This window comes from Haematobia irritans, chromosome 4, assembly GCF_050003625.1.
Source record: "Haematobia irritans isolate KBUSLIRL chromosome 4, ASM5000362v1, whole genome shotgun sequence".
Taxonomy (NCBI): domain Eukaryota; kingdom Metazoa; phylum Arthropoda; class Insecta; order Diptera; family Muscidae; genus Haematobia; species Haematobia irritans.
In genome coordinates, this window is record NC_134400.1 from 65641745 (window position 1) to 65650792 (window position 9048).

General features: G+C 39.4%; 1 long non-coding RNA gene across 1 annotated transcript; it reads right to left on the reverse strand.

Annotated features, from left to right (window-relative positions):
• Positions 1-1335: 1335 nt before the first annotated feature.
• On the reverse strand, positions 1336-1771 carry LOC142233028 (uncharacterized). The gene is made up of 3 exons (XR_012721291.1): positions 1661-1771; positions 1513-1599; positions 1336-1455 (listed from the first exon to the last, which is right to left on the reverse strand). It is a non-coding gene; the product is annotated as an uncharacterized LOC142233028 (long non-coding RNA).
• Positions 1772-9048: the final 7277 nt, after the last annotated feature.

Sequence of the window (9048 nt, forward strand, 5' to 3'; positions counted from 1 at the left end):
ATTCTTTTACAACTATCTTAAAATTCACTTTTTCTGCTTGTATGAAGGGGCTCTTATTGGCGTCGTTCTATTAAAAAAAGGCAGCTAATAATTGCACTCATGAGATACTTTTTTGTAGTAACTTGGCGTGGTACAACTTCTCAATAGTGACGGCGTTTTTCCGACAAGTTTTGGATCTCGTATACGATTGTTTTCGAAGTAGTGGGGATTCTCAGAAGCGCCGTCAAATTCAAAAAATGTTGGCAGGGGTATTCAAAGACTCAAAACAAAAACTCTAGGAAGATAGGAAATTGGCTACCGATGAGATCAAACCATTTACCGTGTTAGTTTCATACTCGAACCAAACGCGTATACGACAAATATTGACATAACATTAAAATATAAATAAAAAGAAATTAAGTGCACGGAATAAATTTCCTTAAACGGGAAATGTATTTTTTTTTGTTGTTGCCTAAAATTTAACATTGTTTCATTAAGAAAACTAAGTTTTTCATTTAAAAAATAAAAACGAAAAACAAATAAAAAATTACAAACATGTATGGAACTAACATGGTAAATGCAACATTTGGTATGACGCAAGCCGATTTCCTATCTTCCTCAAGTTTATTGTCTTTGGGGGTATTGGCGGCATTAATTGTGTCCCAATAAACACAGGATGAGGATCAGTTTGAGGGTAAATGTAATTTTCAATATAACTTGACTTGAAACAGCCCAGTCAGAAAAAAACCATCGGAAAAGCGTTGTGAACGGTTGATACACGGTGGGAAAAAGCGTTGTTACAACCCCAAAATGATAACATCATTCCACGGTGTATCGATTGTATTTAACAACGTTTTCAAAGCGTCATGAAAACAATATTTTATACGCTTTTCCGATAGTTTAACGAACGCTTTGACAACCCCAAAATGATAACATCGATATACGGTGTATCGATGGTTTTTACAACCATTAAAAAGCACTGAAAAACAACATTTCATACGTCTTTCCAATTGTTTCTAGAATGCTTTAGGAGGGTTAGAATTATAATTTTACAGTACCTGAAAACCTCTATTGAAACAAAACAAAATACATTGAATATTTTATTGTAATATTTATATTATATCATTGACATTTTTAATTGGTAAAAAAATTATTTTAATATGGTTATTTAATATGGTGTTCACGTTGGAAATAATAGACTCCTCCATTTTTTGAAGTTATAAAGTAAACTTCTCCGTAAACTGCAAATTCATTCTTCAACTCATTTTTTATCTCTCCAATTTCGTCCTTAATAACCCTTAACTCTCTTCTAACTTCATCCCTGAATGAAGCCACATAGAAAGATAAAGAATAACATTTGTTGATAATGGGTTCTATTGGGCGAAATACATTTCCTTACTCTCGTCATCCTTATTTACGGAATGGGATGGCATACTGTGATCCTCCGTCTCGAATCCAAATTATCATCTATAGCATCTGTAAAGTGAAAAATGAATTAAAACAATTATATAAATTCAGGATTTCAAAATGTACCTCTTCTGTGTATTAGCTTTTGTCGCTTTGCTTGATTCTTTCCTACGAAAGGCATCGTTCCAATGGAGTCCAACCTTTTATCAGTGTCTGTAGAAACAAGTTGAAAATATAAAGAAATGAATTCTTTATTGCACGACATTTTTCTCACCTTCAGTTGTACCAAGGGTGTTAATTTTCCTTTTGTTAAGATTTTGAGATATTTTACCAATATTTACTCTTTATTTTATTTTCTTATTTCGAAGTGACGCTTGTTTTCGCCGTTATAACTGTTTCACATTTGTTTATGAATTGTTGTTTCTTGTACACAGAGTTGCATTTTTTCAGTGTTACCATCTCAAATTCCTAAATTATACAAAGAAAATTCCCGACACTAAAGGTGAGTATTAAGTTCGAGTTTAGTCGCATTTTTCACTAAAGTGAAAACTAAATCTTAAAAGGCATAAAATTATGCATATTTTTCGCAGATTTCATTATAACTTGATGGGGAATATTACAAAGCAAATTTTCACAAAGTTTGTATTACTTAAAATGGATTGTTAAAGAAAAGTAAGCGTGAAAAATTTGCGATTTTAGCGGCTAAACTCGAACTTAATACCCACCTTAAGCCGCTAAAATCATTTTATCACGATTACTTTTCTTTAATAATCCGTTTTAAGGAATACAAACTTTGTGAAAATTTGCTTTGGGCTTTTCCCCATCAAGTTATAATAAAATTTGCAACAAATATGTATAATTTTATGCATTTTTCTTACTGATTTAGTTTTCACTTTAGCGATTTAAGCGGCTAAACTCGAAGTTAATACTCACCTTAACATGTGAAAAAAAAGTAATTATGTCTAACAAAATTTCTTCAATTAGGGTAGGTACTATGTTCGGTTTTCGAGTTGAAAACCACTTTATTTTCGCGGTTACTTTTCCTTAAATAATCAAAGTTATAAATGAAAACAAACTTATTCCTGTAAAGTCTTGCCGAAATCTAGAGGAACAAGAAACTACGCATCAATTGAGTTAATTTGTCTGTTTTATATTGAACTGTTTTAATAAAGTAACCACGAAAATTTCAACGCGAAAAGCGAACATAGTACTTACCTTTAGACGATAAATAAGTACTTATATTTGGGTTTTGGCGTGATGTCAGCGTTTAGTTTAGTTAAAACTTTCTACAATTGCCTCATTTGTAAAATTAACCAAAATTGTTGTTCCTAGTGGTTTCACTCAAGGCATATTAATTAAAGGTAAAGTCACGAGCAAACGTGTGTACCCCCCATGATAATTATAATGTCAAACTAGGTTAGGTTAGGTTAAGTTAAAGTGGCAGCCCGATTAAGATTCAGGCTCACTTAGACTATTCAGTCCATTGTGATACCACATTAACTAAAAGTACCTATTACATATGGACACTTCTAGTTTTAACCGCTGAACCTTCTTGATTATTTTTCTTTGTTGACCCAACCAGATTGTTCCAAAAATATTAGCAGACTGCTTAACTTAACGTTTTCCAGATCCGCCAGTAATCTGAAGCTATATGCTCCTAAAAGTTGCTTGCGCTTTACACAAAATGCAGGACACTCACACAAGAGGTGTTTAATTGATTCTTTTTCCTCCGCATCATGACAGCTCATACAATAGTCATTATACTTCGCGCCAAGAGTTTTTGCAAAATCTCCTATCAGGCAGCGACCCGTTATAGCAGATATCAGGAGTGATATCTGACGTCTCGAGAACATTAGCATATCTAGTGTGCGGTTTAAGTTGAAATGGGGCCATATTTGCTTGGTGTCGTTACAACCCTTGCAATTCTCCCATCGAACATTTGCCATCATAACAGCCTTCTCACGCAGCATGAGCTTGCAGGTAGCTAGGGGCATACCAACAAATTCTAGTTCCCCTGGAATATGTAAGGTAGTCCCTAGCCTTGCCAACTCATCCGCTTCGCAGTTCCCCGGTATGTTCCTATGGCCAGGCACCCATATTAGGTGAATATTGTACTGCTCAGCCATCTCATTGAGAGATTTGCGGCAATCGATGGCCGTTTTCGAGTTGAGGAACACAGAGTCCAAGGATTTTATTGCAGGTTGACTGTCTGAGTATATATTAATGCCCACATTTTTTGGAACATTACTTCTCAGCCAATTCGCCACCTCTCTTATTGCCAATATTTCAGCCTGAAAAACACTACAGCGATTAGGTAATCTTTTCGCTATTCGAATTTCCAGATCTTTAGAATATACTCCGAAACCCACTTGGCCATCCAATTTGGAGCCATCAGTGTAGAAATCTATATATCTTTTATTCCCCAGGGTCCGTGTACACCACGCCTCACTGTTGGGAATTAGAGTCTCAAACTTTTTGTCGAAAAGTGGACTCGCCAAAGTGTAATCCACTACGTTAGGCACATCTGGCATTATTTTGAGGACCGAACTGTGACCGTAACTTTTTTCCGACCACAGCGATAGCTCGCGCAACCGCACAGCCGTTGTTGCAGCTGACTGTTTGGCCAAAATGTCTAAAGGCAATAGATGAAGTATGACATTAAGGGAGTTTGTTCCTGTCTTGCCGAATGCACCTGAGATACACAAGCACGCCATACGCTGAACTTTGTCTAAACTTGTCGGCTGGTGAAGTGCCGGCCACCAGACTACAACACCATATAGCATTATAGGTCTAACCACTGCCGTGTATAGCCAATGTACAATTTTTGGTTTTAGTCCCCACTTTTTCCCTATTGCCTTTTTGCACGAGTATAAAGCTACCGTTGCTTTCCTCGCCCTTTCTTCAATATTAAGCTTAAAGTTCAGCTTCCTGTCCAAAATAACGCCAAGGTATTTTGCACACTCCCTAAAGGGAATTTCAATACCCCCTAAGGAAATGGGCCTAACCGTGGGAGTTTTGCGATCTTTGCAGTACATGACTATTTCTGTCTTTGCAGGATTTACCCCAAGACCATTATCTTTCGCCCATTTCTCAGTCATCCGGAGGGCTCTCTGTATAATATCTCTAATTGTTGATGGGAATTTTCCCCTGACTGCTAGCGCCACATCATCTGCGTATGCCACCACTTGTATCCTTTCTTTTTCTAGGGAAACCAGAAGGTCGTTTATAGCAACATTCCAAAGAAGAGGTGATAGAACTCCTCCTTGAGGTGTGCCTCTGTTCACATACTTTTGTATGTTTGCTTGTCCTAGTGTGGCTGAAATACGTCTCTTCATTAGCAGTTCGTCTAACAGCCTGAGTATACATGGATCGACATTCAGAGTTGTCAGTCCATTTAATATCGAGCTCGTATGGACATTATTGAACGCCCCTTCGATGTCTAGAAACGCCACGATTGTGTATTCTTTGACAGATAGTGAGCTTTCAATAAAGCTGACTAGTTCATGTAGTGCGGTCTCAGTAGACCTGCCCTTCGAGTATGCATGCTGTCGTTTCGAGAACAAACTTGAATCGATGCTAGTTCTAAGATAAATATCTATCATCCTCTCCAGAGTCTTAAGTAGGAATGAGGATAAGCTGATTGGTCGGAAATCCTTCGCCTCGAGTGAGAGGCTTTTCCCGCTTTAGGTATGAAAACGACTTTTGTTTCCCTCCACTTTCCTGGGATATATGATAAGTTGATACATCCTTTATATATCACCGACAACCAGGGGATAATTTTGTCAGTTACAGCTTGTAACTCCGCCGGAGTAATTCCATCAGGTCCAGTGGATTTGAATGGTCCAAAGCTATTTAGCGCCCATCTTATTCTAGTTTCCGATACAATTTCCTCGACAGGAAACGACCGCTGAGCAACTGTGGCACCGCCAGTACATGGTTCAACCGTCTGATTTCCAGGAAAATGTGTGTCCAATAGTACCTCCAGCGTCTCCTCACTGGACGTTGTCCAATTACCCTCCGATGTTTTAATGAAACCTGGAGCGGAGTTGGTGGATGCTAGAACCTTCCGTAGTCTGGAAGCCTCGGACGTATTCTCAATACTGCTGCAGTAAGCATTCCAAGAGTTATGCTGAGCCTTTCTCAGTTCTCGCTTGTATCCTCTCAGATTCTTCTTGTAAGCGTCCCAGTCCTCAGGGGCTCTGGTGGACTTTGCCTTGTTAAAGAGCTTCCTGCAGGACTTCCTCATATTACTTAATTCCGTAGACCACCATGGTGGTCGATGTTTCCCCCTTGGCTTTCCTCTAGGGCATGCAGCTTTCAGTGAGATGTTGAAGGCCTTAGTAATCCGCTCCACTGCGTGTTCGATATCTTGCACATTTCTCATATTTGTCTCTGTTATTTCCGGTATCATCATATTGAACGATTCCCTATACCTATTCCAGTCAGCTTTCCTAACATTTGGCGGAAATATGATCTTGGTGATATGAACATCAAATTTGAAACTGATGTAGCGATGATCTGAGAAGCTGTGTTCACTTAAAACCTGCCACTCAGATATCATTTCATTCAGTTCTTGCGAGGCCAAGGTGATGTCCAAAACCTCTTGCCTGTTTTTAGTGACAAAGGTTGGGACATCTCCCTTGTTGCAAACTAAAGGGTGATTTGTTAAGAGCTTGATAACTTTTTTTTTAAAAAAAACGCATGAAATTTGCAAAATCTCATCGGTTCTTTATTTGAAACGTTAGATTGGTCCATGACATTTACTTTTTGAAGATAATTTCATTTAAATGTTGACCGCGGCTGCGTCTTAGGTGGTCCATTCGGAAAGTCCAATTTTGGGCAACTTTTTCGAGCATTTCGGCCGGAATAGCCCGAATTTCTTCGGAAATGTTGTCTTCCAAAGCTGGAATAGTTGCTGGCTTATTTCTGTAGACTTTAGACTTGACGTAGCCCCACAAAAAATAGTCTAAAGGCGTCAAATCGCATGATCTTGGTGGCCAACTTACCGGTCCATTTCTTGAGATGAATTGTTCTCCGAAGTTTTCCCTCAAAATGGCCATAGAATCGCGAGCTGTGTGGCATGTAGCGCCATCTTGTTGAAACCACATGTCAACCAAGTTCAGTTCTTCCATTTTTGGCAACAAAAAGTTTGTTAGCATCGAACGATAGCGATCGCCATTCACCGTAACGTTGCGTCCAACAGCATCTTTGAAAAAATACGGTTCAATGATTCCACCAGCGTACAAACCACACCAAACAGTGCATTTTTTCGGGATGCATGGGCAGTTCTTGAACGGCTTCTGGTTGCTCTTCACTCCAAATGCGGCAATTTTGCTTATTTACGTAGCCATTCAACCAGAAATGAGCCTCATCGCTGAACAAAATTTGTCGATAAACACATTTCGAACCGAACACTGATTTTGGTAATAAAATTCAATGATTTGCAAGCGTTGCTCGTTAGTAAGTCTATTCATGATGAAATGTCAAAGCATACTGAGCATCTTTCTCTTTGACACCATGTCTGAAATCCCACGTGATCTGTCAAATACTAATGCATGAAAATCCTAACCTCAAAAGAATCACCCTTTACCAGATTAGTACGCAAAATAAACTCTATTAGCGACTCTCCCCTTGCATTAGTATCACTACTTCCCCATATACTATGATGTGCATTCGCATGGCATCCCATAATGAGTTTCGTCTTTGTTTTCAGTGACTCCTCCACTATGTTATGTTATGTTATGTTAAAGTGGCAGCCCGATTAAGATTCAGGCTCACTTAGACTATTCAGTCCATTGTGATACCACATTAACTAAAAGTACCTATTACATATGGACACTTCTAGTTTTAACCGCTGAACCTTCTTGATTATTTTTCTTTGTTGACCCAACCAGATTGTTCCAAAAATATTAGCAGACTGCTTAAGTTAACGTTTTCCAGATCCGCCAGTAATCTGAAGCTATATGCTCCTAAAAGTTGCTTGCGCTTTACACAAAATGCAGGACACTCACACAAGAGGTGTTTAATTGATTCTTTTTCCTCCGCATCATGACAGCTCATACAATAGTCATTATACTTCGCGCCAAGAGTTTTTGCAAAATCTCCTATCAGGCAGCGACCCGTTATAGCAGATATCAGGAGTGATATCTGACGTCTCGAGAACATTAGCATATCTAGTGTGCGGTTTAAGTTGAAATGGGGCCATATTTGCTTGGTGTCGTTACAACCCTTGCAATTCTCCCATCGAACATTTGCCATCATAACAGCCTTCTCACGCAGCATGAGCTTGCAGGTAGCTAGGGGCATACCAACAAATTCTAGTTCCCCTGGAATATGTAAGGTAGTCCCTAGCCTTGCCAACTCATCCGCTTCGCAGTTCCCCGGTATGTTCCTATGGCCAGGCACCCATATTAGGTGAATATTGTACTGCTCAGCCATCTCATTGAGAGATTTGCGGCAATCGATGGCCGTTTTCGAGTTGAGGAACACAGAGTCCAAGGATTTTATTGCAGGTTGACTGTCTGAGTATATATTAATGCCCACATTTTTTGGAACATTACTTCTCAGCCAATTCGCCACCTCTCTTATTGCCAATATTTCAGCCTGAAAAACACTACAGCGATTAGGTAATCTTTTCGCTATTCGAATTTCCAGATCTTTAGAATATACTCCGAAACCCACTTGGCCATCCAATTTGGAGCCATCAGTGTAGAAATCTATATATCTTTTATTCCCCAGGGTCCGTGTACACCACGCCTCACTGTTGGGAATTAGAGTCTCAAACTTTTTGTCGAAAAGTGGACTCGCCAAAGTGTAATCCACTACGTTAGGCACATCTGGCATTATTTTGAGGACCGAACTGTGACCGTAACTTTTTTCCGACCACAGCGATAGCTCGCGCAACCGCACAGCCGTTGTTGCAGCTGACTGTTTGGCCAAAATGTCTAAAGGCAATAGATGAAGTATGACATTAAGGGAGTTTGTTCCTGTCTTGCCGAATGCACCTGAGATACACAAGCACGTCATACGCTGAACTTTGTCTAAACTTGTCGGCTGGTGAAGTGCCGGCCACCAGACTACAACACCATATAGCATTATAGGTCTAACCACTGCCGTGTATAGCCAATGTACAATTTTTGGTTTTAGTCCCCACTTTTTCCCTATTGCCTTTTTGCACGAGTATAAAGCTACCGTTGCTTTCCTCGCCCTTTCTTCAATATTAAGCTTAAAGTTCAGCTTCCTGTCCAAAATAACGCCAAGGTATTTTGCACACTCCCTAAAGGGAATTTCAATACCCCCTAAGGAAATGGGCCTAACCGTGGGAGTTTTGCGATCTTTGCAGTACATGACTATTTCTGTCTTTGCAGGATTTACCCCAAGACCATTATCTTTCGCCCATTTCTCAGTCATCCGGAGGGCTCTCTGTATAATATCTCTAATTGTTGATGGGAATTTTCCCCTGACTGCTAGCGCCACATCATCTGCGTATGCCACCACTTGTATCCTTTCTTTTTCTAGGGAAACCAGAAGGTCGTTTATAGCAACATTCCAAAGAAGAGGTGATAGAACTCCTCCTTGAGGTGTGCCTCTGTTCACATACTTTTGTATGTTTGCTTGTCCTAGTGTGGCTGAAATACGTCTCTTCATTAGCAGTTCGTCTAA